Source organism: Macrobrachium rosenbergii, chromosome 31, assembly GCF_040412425.1.
Source record: "Macrobrachium rosenbergii isolate ZJJX-2024 chromosome 31, ASM4041242v1, whole genome shotgun sequence".
Lineage (NCBI taxonomy): Eukaryota > Metazoa > Arthropoda > Malacostraca > Decapoda > Palaemonidae > Macrobrachium > Macrobrachium rosenbergii.
This window is the reverse complement of record NC_089771.1, coordinates 26,364,066-26,390,383: the sequence shown is the minus strand read 5'-3', so window position 1 is coordinate 26,390,383 and position 26,318 is coordinate 26,364,066. Positions and strand designations below refer to the sequence as shown.

Sequence of the window (26,318 nt, the reverse complement as noted above, 5' to 3'; positions counted from 1 at the left end):
CATAAATTGCCTTCATATATGTCAAACTAATCTCTTAGTGCCGTTGAATTCGTGTCCTTTAATTTGAGTTATCGATAATTAATTTTAAAATAATACACACGTTTCATGTATATGTGTATAGCATACATTGTATAGTATACATTTTTATGTTGCATTACATGGGGTGCCTCTAGGTGTTATTTTTCACGTTCTAAGCAAATCTATTTTTTTAATAAGCACCTCACCGGCCTCGTTCCCTTCTCTAACCTGGCTGCAACACCCTAAGCTAACTACCTTTTAAAATACCCTGGAATAAAAGTAATTTTTATTTTTTAGGTAGCTTTTAAATGCTAGTTTTATATGCTGATAGGAGCATGATTTATTTCTAGGAAAAACATGCGAATAATGAATTTTTTTCTTGAACACCAGATGCTGTTGGTGTCAATTTGCTTTTTATATAAAACTTAATTAGAAAAAAAATAACATAGGTGCTACCTGACCGACAGTTTGCATATATCATCCGCATTCATTTTTTGCGCGAGTCATATTTGTATAAAATTAAAAATGTGCAAATAGCATAATCGGAAACTGTTCAATCAAGTGTGACGTAAAATATATTAATGATTAAATTCAGGCTTCATTAAAATACTTCCAGAATTTCGATTCATAATGATGGTAATAATAATAAGAAATTAGTATTTATTGAAGTTTTTTCGTCCTCCCAAGATACGCATGGGTTGCTTTCTCTGGGAATAAGTCATCGAACCGTGTATCCCTGTGTATTGCAATAACAATTAACCAACCAATTATATTTCTTTACTAAATTCCTGATAAAATTGCTTCGGTCCTCTTGGTGAAATGTACACAAAGTGGATGGAAATCATTAGGTGCATGATTTGCTCTGTATTTAATTAACATAATACAGCAAGTTACGTAATCATGAGTTAATTGTATTTATTTATTATGTATGTTTGAGGATATGAAACAGAAGGATTTATTAGTGTAGAAATTCTTTTGAAAATCGAATTAAAAGTGAAATGCCTGGCGAGCCTACAGACCTAAACGTATTTTCCCTTAATATATTATTTAAGTAATTCTATTTATGCATTTTCTATATTCTAGAATATAAAATAGAAGCATTTGGTAGAGATTGTAAATTAAAAGTCCTTTTGAAAATTAAATTAAAAGTGAAACGCCTTGTGAACAAACAAACATACAGTCATTTTTCCCTTCATATACATTCACAGCGAAATATATTTTCGTATATCAAAAAATATTACCCAGTTCGTTTCATAACTGTATCCATGTTGGCCTTACCCTCTTTAAGTGTCTTTATATAAGAAACTGTATTTTTTTTTTTATTAACATTTACGGTACCACCTTGAGAAACAAGGGCTCCATTGTCTGCCGTTGTTTTTGTTAGGGATTTCTGCTTGCAGTCTGCAAGCATATTGGAGATGAACCGCAGATTTCGAAGGTGACAAAGTCTGTCATTTGAAGAGATAGATTGCGTTATATTATTAGTTGCCAGAAATTATATATATCTATATATATATATATTTTATATATGTGTATATATGTATATATATTTATATATACAGTATATATATGTATATATATAATATATATATTATGTATGTGTATTTATATATGTGTAAATATATGTATATATATATATATATATACATATGATATATATATATATATATATATATATATATATATATATATATATATATATATATATATATATATATATATATATATATACATACATACACACACACACAATCTAGTAAAGTACAAAATGACAGAAATAAAATCAAAAGAAGAAACTCCAGAACTTAATGATAACGAGAAGATAGAAAGAAAAACGAATCGACCCTTTCTTTAACCCCCAAGCACCCTGGTGGTGCTTTCCAACAAGCACGTGCTCGTATTTCAGCCTTTTAAAATCCGGGAGGGGAGGGAAAATTTGGTCAGTTTTATCGGTAATTGGCAACCGAAGGGCGCCTACTCCTCCCAACACCACATCCACCTCCACCACGGATGGACTCAGGAGGACGTACAAACATACCCACTCTTATAGGTCTCCGGGTCTTCGCTTCGTGTTCTCGACTCCCGAGTAGCGTATTTGTAAGTTCAGTGTGTGGTAAGAAGTGATACCGGTGGGACGTGTTTGTAACTTTTATACCATGCTGCTTTCGAACTCCAGAAGTATGTTTAGTTCTGGGCGTTGACTTGAAATGAGTATGAATTTTTAAGTTTCAGGGCTCTGGTAATACTGTATTTGGTGTCTAGAGACACTCTAGGTATCTTTTATCATTGCCATTTCGACTGGCTCACAGTGAATGGTGCTTTTTGAGGCAGACGCGACATGGTAACTACATAAAAAAGAAAGGAAAGAAAAAAACAAGTGTTCATGAGCGTCGAAAAAGTCTATATTGGCCCCTCATGATTTTTTTGTGATTTCGAGAACTTTGACATCAAAGGCCCCTTCGTTTTGATGACCATCATGCAAACCAAACTCGAGGTAAGGTGGTAGTCTTCTGTATCTTGGGATTTCTTGAGTAAGAAGTGGGAAGGTTAGATTTACATGCCTCTAGGTCGTAGTCATTGTCGAAACTGGTAATGCTGCTGTTGTGAAGTCATCCCAGATGGAAATGTGCTGGCTGACCGAGACTCGTTATTTAAGGTCTAGTGGGCCGTTGTTTGTATAAAAAACGAATAAAAAGATAACGCAGCAAATAACGATCATTTAACAATCGTTTCTTCTGAGGTATTGAGTTAATACCATCATTATTTATTTTTATATTAACTGATTAATTTGGTATTTTGACAAACTTTTATAGAGTACAGAAACACTGCACTGCCTTCATCAGTACATGAGACAGAAGGTGGATGTCTTCTTTGGGGGAGGGAAACGGGAAGCCACATAATGACCGCGGTTTCTTCCTCCCCCAAAATTTCGGCCCCTCCCCCTCTGCCATCGCCCAACAACCCCCCTCCCCACCCCCACCATCCTGACTCTCATGGGAGAATGACTGAAGTAGTATAAGATATAATTGTTTACTGCCTTCATCTTGTAAATTCCTTCACGCATGACAGTATTCTTGACCATAACTTTGTTTACGTTTATTTACTCTCTCTCTCTCTCTCTCTCTCTCTCTCTCTCTCTCTCTCTCTCTCTCTCTCCTCATTTGACTGTTGTACCGCCTGTAGTCTTGACTGTCGTAACGAATCTATCTATCTATCTATCTATCTATATATAAACATATTTTTTTATCTTGTTAAGGCTCATTTTTCTCGAAGGTGCTTTGTAGTCAATGTCCTGTTATCTGTTAATGATAAGGAGGAGAGAGAGAGAGAGAGAGAGAGAGAGAGACTGACTGGACGCGCAGCCCAGTGACCTTATCTTTCAAAAGACTCCCCCCCCAACCCCCGAAAAAAAATAAGACTAGAAAAATTAAAACGGTGATCTTGAAGAGAGAGAGAGAGAGAGAGAGAGAGAAGACTGACTGGACTACACCCAAAAAAAAAAAAAAAAAAAAGAATAAGACTAGGAAAATTAAAACGGTGATCTTGGAGAGAGAGAGAAAGAGAGAGAATTAATGTGTGAAATTGTGTGGTGGTCTGTTGGGTGTTAGTTGCGTTCTGAAATGGAGGTAACAAAGGTCCTAGAAATGATGATTCACAAAAATAACAAGTCAACCCATTTTTTCCTTATGCTGTGTCTAATTTACTTTCTCCTTCCCCATCTTTTCTTAGCACTTAATAACCTTTTGTGTAATGCTGTACGATGGGCGCAATGTTCTTGAGGCTCCCTGTATCCACAGACGTTATGCTGTTAATGCCACCAGTCCTAGGTCATTTGCTTTGACATTATTGAAATATTGGTGTCTCGCGACGCTGTGAGCAGCCTCCACTTGTATTTATTTATTGATTTTGCTTCTTGTGTATAGAAATTGCTTGTTTGTCAAGCAAGTGGCAGCAGTCTGATCCCGAGATGACGTTTTGAAGATTTTCGAATTTGAAGATGTCGTTGTGAATCCTACCTTTCGGGGTTAGTGCCGCCAGTGCATCTCCCCTACTAAAGGTTCTTTAGCGTCCTTCGTCCCTAGCTAGCCTCCGTGGAGTGGGGGCTAGAGCTTCGGACTGTCACCGATTAGTTCAACTCCCGGCCGGCTGACGAAGCGAATTTATTTCTGGTGATGCACTGCTATAGGCATTTACTAAAGGTTCTAAGTAACCAACTTTCAGCGTCCCTTAGGAGAGCGTTAACCTCAGTGGTCTGGTAAAACAAAGGTATATATACTTAATGCAAATCTTTCAATCCTTTTACTGTACCTCCATTCATATTCTTTGATCCATCTTGCTATCAACCCTCTCCTAATGCGAGGTTTTCCTCCTGTTACACCTTCAAACCTACCTACTCTCAATTTCCTTTCCAACGCTGAATGACCTGATAGGTCCTAGTCCTTGGCTTTAGCCTAACCTCTATATTCTAGTTTGCATCGTTAATAACAGTAATAAAGTACTTTATTATTGTTTCTCCTTTCTGTGGTAATGTACGGCTGTATACATGGAATGATATGTAAATATAAGTTTAGTCCGTTGAGTATTATGTCTTCACAAAGCAGTTTGTTATCCTTAAGATTTTTTTTTCTTTGAGGGATTGTTGCTAGAGCACTTACCAACCACAGCTGCTACCCACCACAGTCGAACTAAAGGAAAATGGATTTGCTTATTTAGTAAACAGTTCCAAAGACGTCTCCCACCCACGGGATCGAATCGAGTTTCTCGCTCATTTTAACGAACCTAATTTATAACTATAAATAATCTGTCATTCGAAAAAAAAGATATACAGGCAACTAACTACTTGAACATTGCATTGCAACTTTGATCATTTTCAAACCGAGACAAACCAAATTTATAATTATGAATAGCTTTTCATTCAAAAAGATATACTGGCAACTTTGATAATTTTCAAACCGAGACAAACCAAATTAAAATCGTAAATAGTCTTTCATTCGAAAGCATATATACAGGCAACTATATCTACTTGCAAATTGCATTGCAGCTTTTGTCATTTTCGAACCGAGACAAACCAAATTTATAATCATGAATAGTCTTTCATTCAAAAACATATATACTGTACAGGCAACCAGATCTACTTGCACGTTGCACTGCAACTTCTGTCATTTTCTAACCGAGACAAATACCAGATAATAACGCGAGCAAATTGCAGGAGTCACCCGCATCTCGGCGGCCTATTTGTCGTCGGAAGCTCCCTCATTTAACCTCAGAACGAGCTCCTTTGTGCTCCGTTTCCTTCCTTTTGATCTCCTGACCTCAGAGACAGCTTAGGAGGAGCACGTGTTGTGCGTAGATTTCGGGAGCCGTCAAAATACCGGAAGAGATTAGAAGAAAGAGGATGTCGGGAGTTGTCTGTGTGTGTGGAGCTCTTGAATTTTAGCTTTTATTTGTTTCGCGTTATGTAAATTAGAGGTATATTTTATTCCGTGTACTTGGACAAATACCAAATAGACGCAGACAGACAGGCACTTGTAGTACACACACATTATATATATATACACATATATATATATATATATATATATATATATATATATATATATATATATATATATATATATATATATATATATATATTTATTTATTTATTGTGTGTCTGCATGTATGTCTGTCTTTCTGTGTGGTGCTTATCAAGGTACAAATATCCCCTAACGGTACACGGTATGACTTATTATATGTAAGTGTGTGTATGTAAGAGAGAGAGAGAGAGAGAGAGAGAGAGAGAGAGAGAGAGAGAGAGAAGAGAGAGAAAGAGAGAATTGTCTGTCAAGTGGTCTCACCCCTCTGGATGTGGGAAGATAACCTCTATGACTCTGTGCCATATTTGGATTCAGACATTACTTACCATCATTACTGAAAGCAATATCAGACCTGGCTTGAGAATTAGATAGAAGGTGCCGGAGTGAGTTAAGAATTGCACCTGTATTGGGGTCAATGAAATTACGGAGGCAGAGAGGTTGAGAGAAAGAAAGGCTTATGTAAGTAAGCTCCCCTTGTAAAGTATGTAGATGTAAAAACATTATAGTGGATTGTTTGGTTAGATTTGGTAGAGTTGGGAGAACCGATGTAAGAACAATATAGTAAATTGTTTGGTATGAATAGTTTTTAAATTGTTTAAGGTATAACTACGTAAGGAATATGGGGTTTATTTGACGTTATTTTGCAGTTACCTTTGTGTGGAGGAAACAGGTTTTGTTTATTTAACTTTTGCTTATTTACTTTTGCAGCTTAAAAGTAAAGTGTGTACGTGTGAGTGTTTGGGAGTTCTGGTAAAGGTTGCTTGGCCAGATTAATTCTCTCTCTGTCTGTCTGTCTGTCTGTCTCTCTCTCTCTCTCTCTCTCTCTCTCTCTCTCTCTCTCTGAGAGTAATTCTATATAGAAGATATGTAGATATCGGCATCTTTGATCAAATAAATTCCATTTAATGACAATGCAAGATATTAGTATTGACATATATTGACTCTCTCTCTCTCTCTCTCTCTCTCTCTCTCTCTCTCTCTCTCTCTCTCTCTCTCAAGCTGAAGAAGTTAACGGGGGTGTCAGCCCGCGAAATTTATTGCGACACACACTTGATGTATCTAGAGGTAGAGACAGGGCTCGCTAAACCCCCAACGTGACCTGTAGCATGTGACCCCTGACCTCTGATGACCTCACCCGGTTCAGGTCACGAGGATCAGAACCCCGCCGGAGCCCTTTCCGTTCTTCGAACAGCTGTTGTGTGGGGAGTGAGGAGCGGTGGGAAGAGAGAGCGAGTTAGGTCAAGTTGTCTCGAAGTCGTCTTACAGTGCGATTTTATTTATTTTTTTTTTTTTTATTGGCGTCTGTTGCAGTGCAACGCCAGGTTAATTGATGTATAATTAGGTGTGGAGGAGTGACACCAGGTTAATTGATATATATTTAAATTGGAGGTTGGCTCTCAGAGTAAAATTTAATTCGTTGGCAGCTGTTTTGTAGTGTGAGTGAAATCACTGCCAGGTTAAATGATATTTAATTAAATGCTGGAGACTGGTGTTAGATTAATTGATATAGCCTATAATTAAATAGGAGGTTGATTCTCATAGTAAAATTTCATGCATTTGCGGTTTGTATTTTAGTGTGAGATGAAATCACTGCCAGTGGGAGGTGTACTGTAAGTGGGTCCTGGGTTGAAGAATCTTCAGGTACAACTGTTGACTGAGACAGCTGTTCTGGGACAGCTGTTCTTTTTGCATTGTATCCGCAGGCTTATAAAAGCTTCAGAACTAAGAGACTTCAAATATATGACAGCAGGTTTCGAAAACATCTTATCGTCTGTTGGTACATTAATGTATTTGTCTCATTTTAATGTGATTGGTGTGTTTGAACTGACAGCTTGATTTCTGCAAGATGTTTCGAAATTGTCATCGACAAAGTTTTATTTCCCGCAAGATGTATCATTGTTAAGTTGGAAATCGCCATCGAAAAAGTTCTATTTTTGCAAGATGTATGTTCGTTGTATCATTGTTAAGTTGGAAATCGCCATCGAAAAAGTTCTAATTTTGCAAGATGTATCATCGTTAAGTTCGAAATTGCCAGCGAAAACATTTTCGTACTGAAAATTAGTTCTCTGAGTAAAAACGTTTCCCTGTCTAATTTCTCGTTGAATTGTGAGTCCCACAGCTGAGTTGATCTTTTGTCTAATCTTGATTAAAAAAAATATGTAAAAAAAGTGTTAAACTTCTGCGAGGTTAATTCAATAGGATTTTTATTCCGTAGTCCATGTCACTGAATGCATTAAAGTTTCTTGTAATCGTCTGACTTCTTCTAGCCGTGTTTTGTGTGGTGTCACGACGCCACCCGCCGATTCGCGCGCTAATGAAACGACTCTTTGTTTTTAAAATCTCCGCGGAAAAAGCGCGCGCTAGGCGTGTCGCTCAGTTCGTCTTTGGCAAAACACTGGCTAGACAGTTATTTTGATCTTTTGCAGACGTGAGACTGCAGGTAAATGAATGTCGAGTGTAAGATCTTTCGAATTTAGAAGCGACGTTTGTTTGGTAGTTTATGTTCACTTACAACGATGTATTTCGTTCGAAAATTTACGAGTAAATTGATGACAGTGAGTTTGTGAGTATTTTGTATCGCGACGTTTGTTTGGAAATATATGTCCACTTACAACGATATATATTTCGTTCGAAAAATTCGCGAGTAAATTCAAATGCATTTATAGGTTTATTTTGTGTTTAAAGGAAAGGGATTCAAAAGGATAGTTGTAAGTTGTTAGCAAGAGAGATTCTTAACCTCAATTTTGATAACTGCGTTTAACGGAAGCGAATTTCCAATAGAACTCACGTAAGAAATGACAATTCTTTACATTATGATCACAACTGGATGTATGTCCGAATATTTATTGTTAATTCCATTTCCCATTATCCAGAAGGATAGAGGTATAGGTTGTTATAAGAGAAATTATTCTTATTATTTAGATAACTGGACTTAACGTCAGTGAATTTCCAATGGAACTCATTAAACAAATGACAGTTCTTTACACTATGATCACAACCTGATGTTTTGTCCGCATAATTATTGTCTATTTCATTTTCCCATCTTTTTAATGTGAGAGTGGTCGATTCCCAGGAACCTTGGTTTTGTTTCAGTAAGCGCCCATCAGTCTGGATGTGGGTAACTGTTCTGTTATTTATGGATAAAATTTTTAATTGAAAGTTTGTATCGTGAGTACAAATAATCTCTCCTATTACCTCTTTTATTTAAGTGTAATTTTTGCTTTGAAGATGGCCTCTCATGAAGCCATTTGATTTTCCCACATGCAAATATGCATCTACAAATTCATCAGCGATACAAACAGTAAATTGTAGACATTTCAAACTCAATTTTTTGAAGCAGATTTAGTTGAAATGCTAAGGATAGCAGAATCAGTTGGCATTCGACGTAGAAAACCTGTTTTAAATCGAGGTGGTGCTTCATTTCAGCTGAACGTATTTTGATTTTCTTTTGTTTTTCTCAGAAGTTTCCCGATTTTGGATTATTTTAACCTTTTAGTTGTGCGTTTTTTCAATTCTTTTGTTTGTCTTTTCATGCAGGATTAGATTGTCACGTCAATTTTACTTTTTACCATGTTCTTTACGATTCTGTAAGTAATTGTACGAAAAATATTAATGATAATTCTCTGGTATTGGTCCATAATCCAGAACACCATTATGTACACATTCCTTATTCCGTACAGGCACACAGTTGATAAGACGCAAAACCACCTTGCCTGGCGGACTGAAGCTTTCATAAATTCAACGCCGCCTTTGTAAACAGTAACGTGACTAATCTGGCCTTCGCTCACGTTTCGAAGCCCAACTTAGCAAACGTCAGAATTACTTATCAGACCTCAAAGGCATAGCGTAGTAGACCGAGTAGGCTCTGTCTGTCATATCCAGAGGGATGTTATGCTATCATTTGTATCATTCCCCTTCGGCTCCTTTGAACGATGACATTCTCAAGAAGGAGAAGAGAGAGAGAGAGAGAGAGAGAGAGAGAGAGAGAGAGAGAGAGAGAGAGAGAGAGAGCAGCTTTTCGGAACGGTTAAGTCGAAGACCGCTCAAGAGTGAGGCTGTCGGCTCCGATAAATGTGACACTTGAACGATAACAGAGATAAAGTTTTTTATTTTGCGTCCTTAACGGTCTCTTGGTGTCATCTCGTCTTGACGGCCTTTTTGAAAATTCTGTTTATTTATTTAGTTATTTCTTAAGAATACTCTCCAAGGTTTAGGTAAAGTGTTTTTTACGCACTTTATTATTGATACATTTTGATTGTTTAGTTTGTTTTATCGGTGCGGGTCAGTTCGGTATTTTTGGAAGATTATAACCTGTTGCCTTTTTAAGAGGTTTTTGCGCATGCGCTTGCAATATAAAGCACAACGAACTCTGATGCAGTAGACAAGCAGAAGACAGGTACACTGACAGTTATCTTTATGGGAGAGAGAGAGAGAGAGAGAGAGAGAGAGAGAACTGAACAGAAAGTTGCTAATAAACAGAAGTCAGGTACACTGACAGTTTATCAGGAGAGAGACACTGAGAGAGAGAGAGAGAGAGAGAGAGAGAGAGAGAGAGAGAGAGGCATTTTATAAACATTTGTGAGAAGTGAAACATTAGATTAATTTTATTAATATTTAGGTTAGCTTTCCTTTTTTTTTTATTTACACAATGGCCCCCTTGTGGGCTTCATCCATATGAATAGGGGTTAATCTCCTGAATAATAATAATAATAATAATAATAATAATAATAATATTTTGTTGAATATGGTGGCAGCCTTGGTTGCATTAATCTTGTAGATTAATCGTTCAGCTCTTCTAATTAGCCTTTTTTCTTCTTCAGTAACAGAATTAAGTAAAATTCCAAAGTTCATTTTACTTGGGCATTTTACTTAATTCTGTCACTGAAGAAGAAAAAAAGACTAATTAGAAGAGTTGAACGAATAATCTACAAGATTATTGCAACCAAGGCTGCCATCATATTCAACAAAACAGTTTGAAAGAGGGCCTATACCCGAAATAATAATAATAATAATAATAATAATAATAATAATATAATAATAATAATAATAATAATAATAATAATTGAGACTTCCTTAATCTCCTCAGTTTCTCCTCTGTCTAGTGAAACCTTCCATCGTTCAGAATGAACGGTTCTGGCGTATCAACAAAAGTCACCTAAAAAAAAAAAAAAAGTGTAGGAAAAAACCCGTTAACCGTACTTTGGAGTATAGTAATGGGAGGCTTCGCATTCTCCGAGTATTTAAAGACTCCTTTACAGCGAGGTGAAGATTAGTGTAAATATTTGGTGTTTACGTAAGATATTTTTTTATAAGTCTCCATTGAAAGTTCGCTCTTTCCTTTGATGTTGAAATGGTGTTTTATTATTATTATTATTATTATTATTATTATTATTATTATTATTATTATTATTATTATGCGAATTTATCTTAGGAGGTAAATTCGCATAATGCAGCCATCCTTTTCAATAAGACCTGTTTAAGAGTACCAAGGCATTCTGTTCACTTAAATCATCTTCTTCTTCTTCTTCTTCTTCTTCTTCTTCTTCTTCTTCTTCTTCTTCTTCTTCTTCTTATTATTATTATTATTATTATTATTATTATTATTATTATTATTATTATTATTATTATCTATGAAGTTAGGCATTTCACTTAAATCATTCTTTGTACGATAGGGTAAGAACTACAATACCGCTTTTTCATTCTCTTTTTAATCGTAAGAAGAATATTTTGCTTATGACCTAAAACGGGGTGAGATATACCATTGCGGGGTGGGCGGGGGCAATTGTTGGATTGGGTTGAGGAGAGGGGGGGGCCTTTATATTAGGACTGAAGGTGTCAGAATTTATTGGGACTAAATACGGCACAATTTACAGCGCTTACACGATATTAATGACCGGTATTTATTGGCTTACGTTGATCCGTCGTTGGTCCTTATTACTTTGCTTAGTAATTAGTTGCAAGACTGACAGTGTCGACTTACTCTTAAGCTTTGGGCATTGGTAGGGCTTGCAACCTCATCCCAAAAACGCTTACTGTAAATCGAAAGGCAGACACCTTCCGGCGTAAACCCTTCTTTTGGGAAAATGAAATGTGTATGTATGTATAGATAGAATGAGTAATACTTTAGCATATTACTTTTAAAAATTGAAAATTTGAAAGATTTAGTAATGTATGTATGTATGTATGTAGCATATTATATATATACGAAGTTTTCATGAAAATACGACGATTATGTATGTATGTGTATATATATACATATACAGTTTATACATACATACATAAATAATATGCATACATATATACATGCGTACATAGATAACATGCACACATAACTGTACATATATATATAAATACATACATTACATAAATAATATTTATACTGTAAATACATTCATATGTACATACACGTACATAAATTATATGCATTAGTGACGCAATTGACGCGGTACCTTCCGAAGGTGACCCTTATGCAGTGCAAAGTTGGTAAAACTTAAAAAAAAAACTGAAAAATGGCTGACGGGGAGGCGGTAATGTACGACAAATAGCGGTAGTTTTTTTTTTTTCAGTTCTGCTTCTCGTTGGCGGGCGGGAATTTCCTTTTTGTTTCGTTTTAAATATAAAAATATTTATGACCTGCGGTGAAGTTCTGTGAAGTTTTGTCGGTAGTCTTCTTCATCGCTTTTTATTCGGGATTATGTAAATTAGCTACCCATAAACCCAAGGAACAAAGGCAGTATATCATACCTTTTTATTTGCAAGTGGTGGCAATATTGTTTCTCGCCAAGGTGTTCTGGCTGTATGCTATGGCCTACAGCAATATATGATAGTTAAAGATATTAAGCTAGAAAAGTCTAGTTTAATATTATTCTTTAATACTTTTCACGTGGAATCTTTTTCAGCTTTATCATTTAACCCTCAAAGTTTAGAAGAGCCATTTGCGTATGTCCTTTTCGCTTTCAAAAGTGGTTCTTCCAAAACACTTGATTTCTAAAGACTGCCTTTTCTCTATAGTTTCCTTTGTTTTAACTTCTCATATCCGCTGATTTTCTTCCGTTACAATTTCTGGTACTCTCCCAAAATATGGTGGTGGGGGCTATTTCCCACCTTAATTTTAAGGGACCAAAATCCCCTCTGTTCATTCTTTAGGCACCTTGAACATTTCGTCAACACACTTTCCATCAAGGTGCATTTATTGCCTTCTCCATTGGCTTCTGCTTAAGGTACATCAATTGCTACCACATTACGGTAAAGTACTTGGACTGATGTCTGGGCTGTTATTAGGGGTTGTAACAGGCAATGGATTGTGTTTCTTTTTTTTATATTTATGCATCAAGTTCTTAGAGATTTTAACTGACCACCAGCCTTAGTGCATTATGATCGATGTGTCATTGAGTTGTGTTTGGTTTGGGCAGTGTGCGCTCTGACAAACACACACACGCACACGCACACATATATAGTTTACTTTGGATATACAGTACTGTATGTCTCTTTTCTGTCATATATACCTACTGTAGGTTATCCTGAACAAGCTTTATGAAATGCTTATCACAGAGAGAGAGAGAGAGAGAGAGAGAGAGAGAGAGAGAGAGAGAGAGAGAAGGAATGTGGAGAGAGGACGGTAAGGGAGGCTGAAAGGGGGGAGGGAATCACAGAGAAAGGTGGGGAGATGAGAAAGGAGGAAGGAGCATAGGTTACACAGCATCTCTGGCACGCCTTTTACAGTTAGTAAACACCACACGTAACCCCTACCATCACCTTCGACTCTCTCTCTCTCTCTCTCTCTCTCTCTCTCTCTCTCTCTCTCTCTCTCTCTCTCTCATGCTAGTGTCAGTGTTTTCACTTCATGGTCACCATATTCTTTGGAAGCTTGAATTTCAAGTCAGTTGTCCCTTTTGTGGGCTTGTTCTATATGAATAGGGTTCATCTTGAGAATAATAATAATTATCATTGTTAATAATAATGGTCGGTCGTGTCATTTTCAGGTAAGCATAAACTGTGACCCGCAGAAAGTGAGTTTTGACGTGGTCTTGTTTTTGGCAGTCTGTTTGACCTGAGGAAGTAATAATATTGATAATATTCAACAACAAAGTCCCTTGGACTAGGGGAAGCTTGAGAGAACATTAGATGTATATATAGACCAATTCTGGTGTATATTGTTTACTTCACTCAAGGTTATTTAGGAAACTGTTAAGTTTATGATTCCGAGTTTTGGTTGCGTAAACTTACATGTATTGTTTTTTGAGTTTTTGGTTGCGTTTTATTACCATTCAGGAAACTGTTACATTTATTGTTTTGAGTTTTTGATTGCGTTCTAATGCCATTCAGGAAACTGTTAAAGTTAAATTTTGAGATTTTCGTTGCTTCTGTTGTCATTCAGGAAACTTGCGTTTAAATTTTGAGATTTTGATTGCGTTCTGTTGCCATTCAGCAAACTGTTACATTTAAGTTTTGAATTTTTCGTTGCGTTCTATTGCCAGCGTCATTTCCCATTTTCTCAATGAAAGAGAAACAAGGGAACAACGCACTTACGCTTCTGTTACCCCTTCCATGTTTAGATTGGGCAAACTCTTACGCGCCTCTTCGTAGTAAATCTTTCCTCCCAAGTTGAAAATAGATCGATGACTAACGGCCCATTTCCTGTTTTTAAGTACAGGAGCTCTTCTTCGTTATATTTTTAATAGGTTCCTCTAAATACTATATCTGTGAAGTTTCTCCGCGAGTGTGACTTGAAATATGAAGTGGTCTACATTTATGATGTCGTCTTTGAATGGCAATATTTGTAATTGTTTGAGTGTCGTACCGGGTACCTGTAAATGCGTATCTTTGTGGCTCTGTAGACGCGAGATCCCTTACCTGGGAGGAAATGTAGCTGGTGATGATCAAGGTAAACATGCCATTCATTTCTGTTTGTGGTTTGTTTACTTATTGATATTGAGGACAAAATGTCATTTAAAACTGGGATTTGAAAGTGCGAAAATTGAAATAAAACTACGAAGACAATTTTTTTTTTTTTTTGTAAACTGACAAAAACAAAATCCAGCAACAAAAATTTTTCATTTTTTTTTATTTTACGAACAAATTGGCTCATTTTGCGAGTTTCATATGCATATATCATAAACAGTTTTTAATGTTTCTGGAACGTGAACTGTCTTCTCTAAATAGAGGTAGTGGAACTTTTCATATATATATATATATATATATATATATATATATATATATATATATATATATATATATATATATATATATATATTATTATTATTATTATTATTATTATTATATATTATTATTATTATTATTATTATTTATATATATATATATATATATAGGCTATATATTCATATTCACTGGTGATTTAAATGATTTTTCTTCATTTCATTTTTCGTGTCTTTCTTTTTGTCCTTCTGCTACGAGCTTTCCTTCTTCTTCTTGTTATTTCTTTATGCGATGATTTTATATGCATTATTATTATGATTATTATTAATTATTATTATTATTACGGTTATTCTATTTTATTTTTCCTCTCTCCCATCGTCGTTATTCTGAGCTGAGATATCCTTATTCTTCTCTTGGCTAGAGATTTAATTTTATTATTCCTATCGGCTTCTCATTCTTTCTTACGTAAGAATTCGCTCTTTCTTGTGATGTTAAGACTCGGCGTTAATTATTATTATCATTATTATTATTATTATTATTATTATTATTATTGCCGTGGCTCTATAGCATTCATTCTGGTGTAAATCATTTTCTCTTCTTCTTCTTCTTCTTTGTTATGATGATGATGATGATGATGACACATGATGACATTATTATTATTATTATTATTATTATTTTATTATTATTGCTTATCATTTTAATCATCTTTCTTTTCTTCCCATCAAAGTGGTCTTTAATGCCCAAAGCAAGCCTTTTCGTAACACAAGTGATTTTGATGAGACTTTTGTCCTCTGCACCTTTTTTGGAATGAAGAGCACTTGGCACTCTTACAGGTTAAGTGCCAACCCGCCGAATCTGTCATTATTATTCCTATTATTATTCATTAGCGGTGCCGTGGCTTTATAGCATTCTTTGAAAGTGTACAATACTTTCTATTTCCCCTGCAACCACACACACACAGATTTTTACACACACACACACACACACACAAACACAGACAATTTTTCTCTTTTCCTTAGTGTTAAAAGAAATCAGTTTAATATTGCATTACTTTTCTTCTCTCCAAAGTGGTCTTTAATGGAGGTAATTATTATTTTCTTTTCGTAGTTTAAGTGATGTTTGATGTATGGTTTTAGTAGCTGGGTTTTTTGGAATGAAGAGATTATTATTATTATTATTATTGTTTATCAGCATCTTTAGAAAGAGTATGTGATGTGTACATATCTATTTCCCTGCATCTTTAGAGAGAGAATTTTTAACGTTTGTGCACTTTCAACAAAGTAGAGATAATTTGTTTACTCAGTAAATTGATAGCCGTTGGAACAAATGTCAGATATATATGATATACAAAAGTTAGCTAAACGCGTTCATTTATATATACAGATATATATATATATATATATATATATATAGATATATATATATGTATGTATGTATGTATATATCATTCTTTATTGGGATGGTGAGGCTCCGTTCAATAAACTCTTTATCTCATTGAAAGCCCAGTCATTTCCATCTCGGGCCCAAGTGGCACATTCACATTACCGAAATGGGTCCTCATCATCCTTAGGGAGGTTCGCAAGGGCCTGTTGAATGAGGAGCCCTCCAGATGACGATAAGGGAGAGAGGGAACTCTCCTTACTCGCTTTGGCAGACTTTCCGATAAGTTCGTGTACCTATATGAAGGCTTTTTTTTTTTTTTTTTTTTTTTTACTCGAGTTAAATAGCTTTTATGTGATTCTCTCATTACTCTGTTCTTGGTACTGGGATGATTAGGAGAGTTAAGGAGTGTGTCTCTCTGAGACGTCTGTACTGAAAAATACGTTAAGGTGGAATGAATGGAAATAGGCAAATTTAAGGAGTTTTGATATTCCAGTTGTTTTGATAAGCTCATGGACGTTTAGCACACACATACATATACCTATATATATATATATATATATATATATATATATATATATATATATATATATATATATATATATATATATATATATATATATATATATATTGTGTATATAAATGAGTGTGTGAACTTGTGTCTGTATTCGCTTGTGCACGCACTTAATATCCCAGTCCATTTTTCAGCATAGAATGTAAATATTTTCTTATAGATTTAGAATATACTGGTTACTCTTTACCAGATAGGTATGAAATCTTTAATAACCCCAATGCCCTCTTAACTTTTCGATTTCCTTACACTTTGGAAACGCTTGTCACTACAAAGCCTAGATTCAAATTTTAAAAAATGAAGAGATTCTGACGTCCTGGCGTCAGAATTTCTCCATTTCTCTCTTCATATGGATCTAGGCTTTGTGTTGGCAATCGTTTCCAGAGTGTGAAGAAATCGAGAGGTCAAGAGGGCATTGTGGTTATTAAAGATTACATTTCCTCATAGTGTGTGTTGTTCGTTTTTCTGATAACTGCATTTCCTTTCTTTTCTTTTTTTTTTACTTCTCTTCCTTACAGTTAGGGTTGCTTGGGAATTGGGGTTTTCCAACATTAGCATAAACAACACCTAACACCACGTCGGTCTCTCCCCTCTCCCCCTACCCGCCCTCTCCCCCTCGTTGAGTGTAAACAAACCAGATGGCGCGGACAGATGGTACACATGGCCCGCATGAAATAGGTTCCCCGGACAAAGTACCTTTTTCACTTCCTATGCTCTGTGTTGCTTTCGTTCTCTTCCTTTTGGTGGAATTGGATGAGCTATTAATTGGTAGTTTGTTGCAGGTGCAGTGGTCATTACTGCAACGTAATCCGTTATGGGGTCACTCGGCAAGGTTCATTTTTGGTTTCCACATTGTATCACCTGAGGGATTTGATTCTCTCTCTCTCTCTCTCTCTCTCTCTCTCTCTCTCTCTCTCTCTCTCTCTCTCTCTCTCTCTCATTTTTAATTTCCACGTTGTGTTGCCTTGTGAATTCGACATTGTTCATGTGATTCTCTCTCTCTCTCTCTCTCTCTCTCTCTCTCTCTCTCTCTCTCTCTCTCTCTCTCTCTCTCTCTCTCTCTGCCTTATGAATTTGACATTGTTTATGTTTCTCTCTCTCTCTCTCTCTCTCTCTCTGCCTGTGAATTTGACATTGTTCATGTGATTCTCTCTCTCTCTCTCTCTCTCTCTCTCTCTCTCTCTCTCTCTCTCTCTCACTCTCAATTCATAAGGTTGTGACCTTTGCTTTTCTTGATATACAAATGGCAGGAAGCGGAGTCTTTTAGATATTGTCTGTCAAACCCACTTTGGTTTCCGTTCATATAAGCAATAACTTTTAAACCTGATAGTTAGTCGCCTCAGGTAGGTCGCATCGAGGATATAGAAGAGGGTGGGACTATAGGAATAGCAGTTGAAAGAGCATGATATATATATATATATATATATATATATATATATATATATATATATATATATATATATATATATATATATATATATATATATATATATATATATATGTATATATATATATATATATATATATATATATATATATATATATATATATATATATATATATATATATATATATATATATAAATAAATGAATCAGTTACCTTTTGATGCATCTGCTCTTGAATAATATGAATACAGAAAGAGACGGACTGTAAATGTCATCCCATCTCTCGTGTTTGACCTTTGGAAAAAAATCACATACCAAATAACAAACCCAGACTGATTGTGTTATCGCCCTCTCAGACTTTTGATGAGTGACACGCCAGTCCTGGCCATGATGAGTGTGATGACTGACCTTCCCAAGAGATGGCGTTGTGGTCGCGTTCAGTCTGTATGGGATGATGATGTTTTTATTGCTAGTAAAAGGCAATGAGCTTATTAAGTTAGGTAAGATAGGGTTTGATATAAGCGGATGTGAAGAAGCTGAGAAGAGTTATAAAAGATCGGTTTGTGATAAAGAGTAGATGAAAATGTATTGGAATAAAGATGTATATGGATATATATGTATGTATACATATAATATATGTATATATGTATGTGAATATATACGGTATATATTATATATAATATATACATTGTATATATGTGTGTGTGTCTATGACATATTAAGGTAACAACACGGCCTCTTTAAAGTCATGAACATCAAAAACCTTAACATCTTAATTACAGTGTAGCTGGCAGGAAAAAATAGATTACACTTGACTCATTAGCATACAGAAAAACATCCCCGTAAAGTAGCCATGTCGTGAACTTATTATGTAGAATGTGACATTACCTCATACCTCAACATAACGTCCATCCTGCCCAAATATTGGTCAGAGGCCCTGCCCCCCTCTACCCCTCTTACGTAAACATTTAAATTCCCCGAATTCACACTTGCGCTGCCAAAATCAATCACTCGGCACGCCGCCTCATTATCCTACAATTAGGGACCTGCTTCTCGTTTGTTTGTTTACCCTGGACGGTAATAACCTTTGGTGTTGTGACGCCAGGTGACTGGAGCCAAAAATCCGTCTGACCGTTTTCAGTGGTATCGTGGAAGGCGAGTGTGATTGCGTCATATCACATCATGAATATTGTTTTCCTATTTTCTTTGGATTTCTGATTTATTGTATCCCATTTTCTTTAATTCCAGTAATATAATATTTGTTTATCTTCTAGTCCATCGTTTTCTTTGTCAAGATTAGTATAAAGGATTATGTTGTTTGTCGCGTGTGAAGTTATTTTACTTTTCCAATACACATGAAAGGATATCTCAGAGGGATTATGTGGATCCGTCTGGTTTTTTCAATGGTGTAATATTTGTGTAGGATTGGGAACCGTGAATGGCAAATTCTGACGTTCCAGGACTGTCACAAATAAGAAATCTTTCTTTTTAGTCGCCTTCTCTATTTCTCAATCATACTTGGCAAATACTGATGTTCCAGTACTTTATCAAAAGTCTCTCTCTCTCTCTCTCTCTCTCTCTCTCTCTCTCTCTCTCTCTCTCTCTCTCTCTCTCTCTCTCTCTCTCTGTCAAGATTTGTGACCGCTGTGTTATTATGATGATAGATAAAATGACGGAGAAGAGATCTCTCAAGAGATCTCTCATCTTAAGGACACGGGAGAGTAATAATTTTCTTATCTGTATGAAGAATGATTTAATGCATGCGGTCCTGACTTTACCGAGCAGTAATCTTTAGAAAGGCTGTCATGACGTTTTCATGGATGATAAATTAAAATTACTCACTTAACATAGACGAATGATATATTATCGTAATTCTTTTTGTTTGTGGAGAGATCTTGAATAAATACTCTATTACATTAGGTTAAAAAGGAAAGTCGTTTTCCACTTGACATGGACATGGACATAATTTGTTACATGACTCTTGAGCAACAAATCAAAGCTATTTGTGCATTCGTCATATGTAAAGTACTTTATGAGAGTTAGGACATTTTTTTTTATGATAACATTGTCTCCAGAATTTTATTTTCATTCTGTGTAACGTAATTTTCTCACATGAAACACTTGTTTCATACATAATTATACTTACTTGGCCGTGGATGTATTTTATTACAAAGTATTATGATCATTATAAGGAGTAAATCTTGGAGAAAGATGTGGCTGTAGATTTAGGCTTTTTATCTTGATGTTAAATTTTTACCCAAACGGTTTTGAGGGTTCAATGTCTTTGATTGTATGTGTTCGTGGAATTAGTTCAGTTTTGACCTTTGAGATTAAGGGAAGTATGAGGTTTTAAGTTTAAATTATCTTACAAATTTTGCCGTCTGTCTAACCTTGAACGTTGCTTGTTTATGTCAGCGTTAAAAATAGAAGTGTTTTAAGTACAAGTTCAGAATTCCCCTCATGAGAATTTTAGGTACACGATTTTCGGTTTTTTATATAACAGTCGAAAACACCAGCTGTAATGATTTTATTTTATATAGCTTATTTTGTTAGTTTTTATATTATATAAAAAAGGAATTTTGTTTTAGCGGTGACCTTTTCAGTTGCTTTTCTGAGAGGTGGTCATCTTGAATTGGAACAGATTTTTTGAGGGAAAATAATAAAAATAAAACAACATTAACGATATACTCAATCCACCTCTTCCAACAATCTTTATACGGTACTCTCGTAATCATCCTGTGAAAAACATTGTCCAGCGAGTGCAGTTATTAATAGCGTCAGAGAGAATAATGCCCTCTTTGTGGCCAAAGGTATTGGGGTGAGATGAAACTGAGCAGACGATGTAAGACAGTTTTTTTTTTTCGTAGTTAAACACAGAAATAACTTAACTTTATTTTATGGCAACTCGTGTGTTTAGGAAGCATTTTGTTAATAGTTTCGCAAAGCAGAAAGTGAATGGAAGTAATTTGAAGTATTTAGGAAGTAAAGATTGAAGAGTGTGTTGGAAGTTCAGTGTATTAAATTAGTTGATTTATGCTTCTCTCACTTTTCGATAATTTTTATTTGTAAATAAAGATATGGCAGTTGCAACGACAAAAGTTTTCAGTTCACTTTTACCCTGATGCAATCGGTAAATGAGAGAGAGAGAGAGAGAGAGAGAGAGAGAGAGAGAGAGAGAGAGAGAGAGAGAGAGAGAGAGAGAGACTCCATGGCTAGCCCATGGCGCCAGAACTTCGAAGAGTAAGAAAAAAAATGATGCATTTTCTGTCTCGACCGTTGCTTTCCCTCAGGAGGATTCTCTCTCTCTCTCTCTCTCTCTCTCTCTCTCTCTCTCTCTCTCTCTCTCTGATATTTGCCAGGGGGTCTTGTTTATTTTTTTCTTGCAATGACTAAGGTCACGTAAGCCTTTGCTTCATGTAATGTGTGGTATGGGGTCTCGATTCGCTTTTGAGAGAGAGAGAGAGAGAGAGAGAGAGAGAGAGAGAGAGAGAGAGAGAGAGAGAGAGAGAGAGAGAGAAAGAGAGAATGTCAATGTTCAAGCCTGCTTAAGAATTTAATCGAGTTTTATACTCGTCTTGGTCAGTTAATTTGCTGTTAAGTTTTTTGATAGGTGGAAATTGTCAGTTCAAATTGTTGTAAAATTATTATACGATAAAATGTGTGAGCTAATTTTTTATTTTGTTAATTGCAATTGAGAAACTGAATGAGGTTTTTTTAACAATACATCTTCTTTAACTTTGCCTAGCTCCAGTTGACATATATTCATACTTGGTAACTTTTAAGCTTTACTTTTGAATTAATTGTCAAATGTTTATACTTTCTCCCTTGTAGCTTTATGTTGAGCCAATTTTAAACATTCAAACTCTCCCTTTTTCAGGTTTTACTTTGCTCCTATTTTCATATATTGTATTATAAATTTATTATTATTATTATATTATTATTATTATTATAGTCGTTTAGTTAAACTAATTATTATTATTATTATTATTATTATTATTATTATTATTATAGGTAACTTTAGAGAGAATTCAAAGATCGATTCTCTTCGTCTAAAGTCATCTCTCACTAGTCGTCATTTCCTCAGCAGACGTCGTGCCTTACACTAAGTGCCATTGAGAGCTCGGGGCTATTTCCGCTTACTACTTTAAAAGGTCGCTAACCGTAAACGGAGATGCCCACGCACGCTCCCATTCTCTCTCTCTCTCTCTCTCTCTCTCTCTCTCTCTCTCTCTCTCTCTCTCTCTCTCTCTCTCTCTGACATCCAGAGTTCACATGACCCTCGCTGTTCTTTCCCATAACCTTTCTCCTCCCGGCTCCCTCTTCATACAGAATTGTCTGTGACATGAGAGAGAGAGAGAGAGAGAGAGAGAGAGAGAGAGAGAGAGAGAGAAAGTGGTAAACATTCTCTCCTCTTGTTGATAACACGGTGTCACCGAGTCTAGGAGAATTCTTTACTTCATATTATTATTATTACTCATGCTTTGAGAGAGAGAGAGAGAGAGAGAGAGAGAGAGAGAGAGAGAGAGAGAGAGAGAGAGAGAGAGAGAGAGAGAGCGATTTTTCGTGCAATCTGTACTTTCATTACTTACCAATCAAAGCGTGACTGTTCGATTTAATATTTTTTCTATCACTTAAGCACATGTGTGCAATAGTTATATTTTTATATTATTGTTATATTGTTAACTGAATGTGTTAAAAGAAATGTTTGCTTTTAGTTCCAAAGAGCAATGAGTGAGTTTATCATGACCAACCGTAATTACGATAGGCATCTGCTATCAGTAATGGATTAATATCGTACATATAAGCTCTGATTAAAGTTACCGCTTTAACAATAAATTTAAACTAGTTAATGATGACGTCACGTTTTGCACACCAACTGTGGACGCTCATAATTCAAATGAAAATGGTGATGGTGCCTGTAATCGTGGCAGACTGAAAATAGTAATAATGAAATTCCTACTCATTATAGTGTATAATGAAATTCCTACTCATTATAGTGTATAATGAAATTTTTGCTCATTATAGTGTATAATGAAATTCTTACTCATTATAGTGTATAATGAAATTCCTACTCATTATAGTGTACAGTATGATGAAATTCCTACTCATTATAGTGTATAATGAAATTCCTACTCATTACAGTTTATAATGAAATTCCTACTCATTATAGTGTATAATGAAATTCCTACTCATTACAATGTAAAGAATGATAATGACATGAAATACAACATTTTAAAGGCATCGTTTCTCTTAATGTTTTCGAAGTCTAATATGACCGAATCTGAGATTACGTTAATTAAAGAAGTACGAAGATAGGACTTTATGTATTCACTAACTTGGGGCTCCGTGCGAGGAGCAGGATATACCGCAGCGGAAAGGACACATTACGGGCGTCGACTTCCTTCTTCCTGTCTTCCTCCTCCTCCTCCTCCTCCTCCTCCTCCTCCTCCTCCTCCTCCTCCTCCTCCTCCTCCTCCTTGTGAAGTCTTTCAACGTCTCCCTTCTCCTATCCACCGGCGCTAATTAGATGAATCTGCAGGAAGTGGAGATCATTTTTTGGACACATGAGATGGGCCCTCCTCCTCCTCCTCTTCTCGTGTTGTCTCCCTCCTCATATCATTCTCTCTCTCTCTCTCTCTCTCTCTCTCTCTCTCTCTCTCTCTCTCTCTCTCTCTCTCTCTCTCTCTCTCTCTCTCAGGTTTGCAAAGTTTCTTTTCATTAAAGAAGTTTTGCCAAGGGTGAATTAGATTCTCTCTCTCTCTTTATATATATATATATATATATATATATATATATATATATATATATATATATATATATATATATATATATATATATATATATATATATATATATATATTAAAACCATTCTATATATATAATAAAATTCTACGTAGCATAATAATAATAATAATAATAATATTAATAATAATAATAGTGGAAGTAATTGATAATTGATACGTACCTACTTCCACACAACAAAACTTAAGCACATTTCATATTGTGTATCTTTACTAAATAATTATGCGCATGCGTGTGCAAACAATGACGTTTGTTTTTCCCTGAGTAGAAAGATAAATAAAAGGAGGACTGTAAAAGGCATGAAGCTTAAATAAAAGGGAAGTAAGTAATTTCAGGTTGTAGCTTTGTTGTCACAACTTATTTACTCTCTCTCTCTCTCTCTCTCTCTCTCTCTCTCTCTCTCTCTCTCTCTCTCTCTCTCTCTTCTCCTGCAGTAATCCCCCACTCAGCTTGGGACCCATCCTGTGGGTCTCTCTCTCTCTCTCTCTCTCTCTCTCTCTCTCTCTCTCTCTCTCTCTCTCTCTCTGTCTTGGTTATTGGTATCATAAATATCGTTATACGACCGAGAAGGAGAAGGAGAAGAATTTGTGAGAGCTTTTAAATCTTTCCCAGACTCTCTCTCTCTCTCTCTCTCTCTCTCTCTCTCTCTCTCTCTCTCTCTCTCTTCGCAACTTGGGAAGTGGGTGATTCTTTCCTTGAGTTAACAGGTCCGTGTTTATTTGTAAATGGAAATACACTTCATAAAACTTACGGACATACAAGGTTATTTTCTTTTTGGAATTTTTTGTTTACACAGTCAAGTTTTACTTGAGCTATATATAATTACATTTTTGTATTTGGAAATTGAGTTTTTTTTATTCATAATAGGGATTAATTTACAGAGATGTGTCGCAAGGTGATAATAACAAAAAGCAGTAGAAGTAATAGCAAGAACAACATAATAATTATGATAAATACAATAATAACAAAGATATGAAAAACGTTAGTAACTATTATTATTATTATTATTATTATTATTATTATTATTATTATTATTATTATTATTATTATTATTATTATTAAGAATATTATTATTATTATTATTATTATTATTACTGCAAGAATGATAGATTCATAAATTACAGAATTTCGATCCAGCAATTCTTATGAATGCTGAGAGAGAGAGAGAGAGAGAGGGAATATGTAAAGAAAAACAAAAAGCAAAAATAAGTGCATTGTAGACAACAGAATTTCGATCCCGTGTCCTTTATGAAGGTAAGAGAGAGAGAGAGAGAGAGAGAGAGAGAGAGAGAGAGAGAGAGAATATGTAAAGTACAATGCCAAAAAAAAGAGCGCATCATAGAAACTACAAAATTTCGATCCAGTGTCCTTTATGAAGCTGAGAGAGAGAGAGAGAGAGAGAGAGAGAGAGAGAGAGAGAGAGAGAGAGAGAGAGCATCAGTCAAACAATTAAAAGAGCGCAGACAAAGGAGAAGCACTGGAGAGGGGACGAAAAAGGCAGATAAAAAATACCCTGGCACATGCAGACTCCGAAAGCAAACGTTGGCACGCTCAGACTAGCAATGCTTTAGGTGTTGGAGTGGGGTTGAAGTGCATGATAAATTGTGGTATATTCGTCCACTCTAGAAACTGGTGAAGTTATTTTTTACATTACTGGTTTTTGGTGACCTCGTTTTATTACGTATGAGATAATTTAATGTTTTGTAATTTATGTATATATATATTTGTAATTTATGTATATATAATATATATTTTATATGTATATATTTGTAATTTATGTATCTATTATTTATTCGCAATATGCTTCAATAAGATGGGATGGTTTAGATTCCAGATTCTTTAATTTACAAATTACAGGCTTTCGAAGACATACGGTCTTCTTCAGGGAGTGATGTACTATATATATATATATATATATATATATATATATATATATATATATATATATATATATATATATATATATATATATATATATATATATATATATATATATATATATATATATATATGTATATATATATATATATATGTATATATACATATATACATATATATATATATATATATATATATATATATATATATATATATATATATATATATATATATATATATATATATATATATATATATATGAGAGAGAGAGAGAGAGAGAGAGAGAGAGAGAGAGAGAGAGAGAGAGAGAGAGAGAGAGAGAGAATTAGCCCTCATTCTTGGATAGTTTTTTACGTAAATATGTCAAACTCCAGCACTCCCCGCCTCCAATTAGCGTAAGACTTGCTGTCCAGCCTCTCCAACTGTGACTTCTTAGTGTAACTGTTAGGCTTTCGTAGCAAGTGCCCCAGTGCTTGGCTTTAATGCCTCAATTTCATTATTCGTTTATTCAAATAAAGTAAAATGGATATGATAAATTATTTGTGTGCATT

General features: G+C 35.1%; 1 protein-coding gene across 1 annotated transcript in view; it reads left to right on the top strand.

The window, feature by feature from the left end:
• Positions 1–26,318, top strand: part of LOC136855446 (pleckstrin homology-like domain family B member 1) — a 317,769-nt gene that overhangs the window by 55,172 nt on the left and 236,279 nt on the right.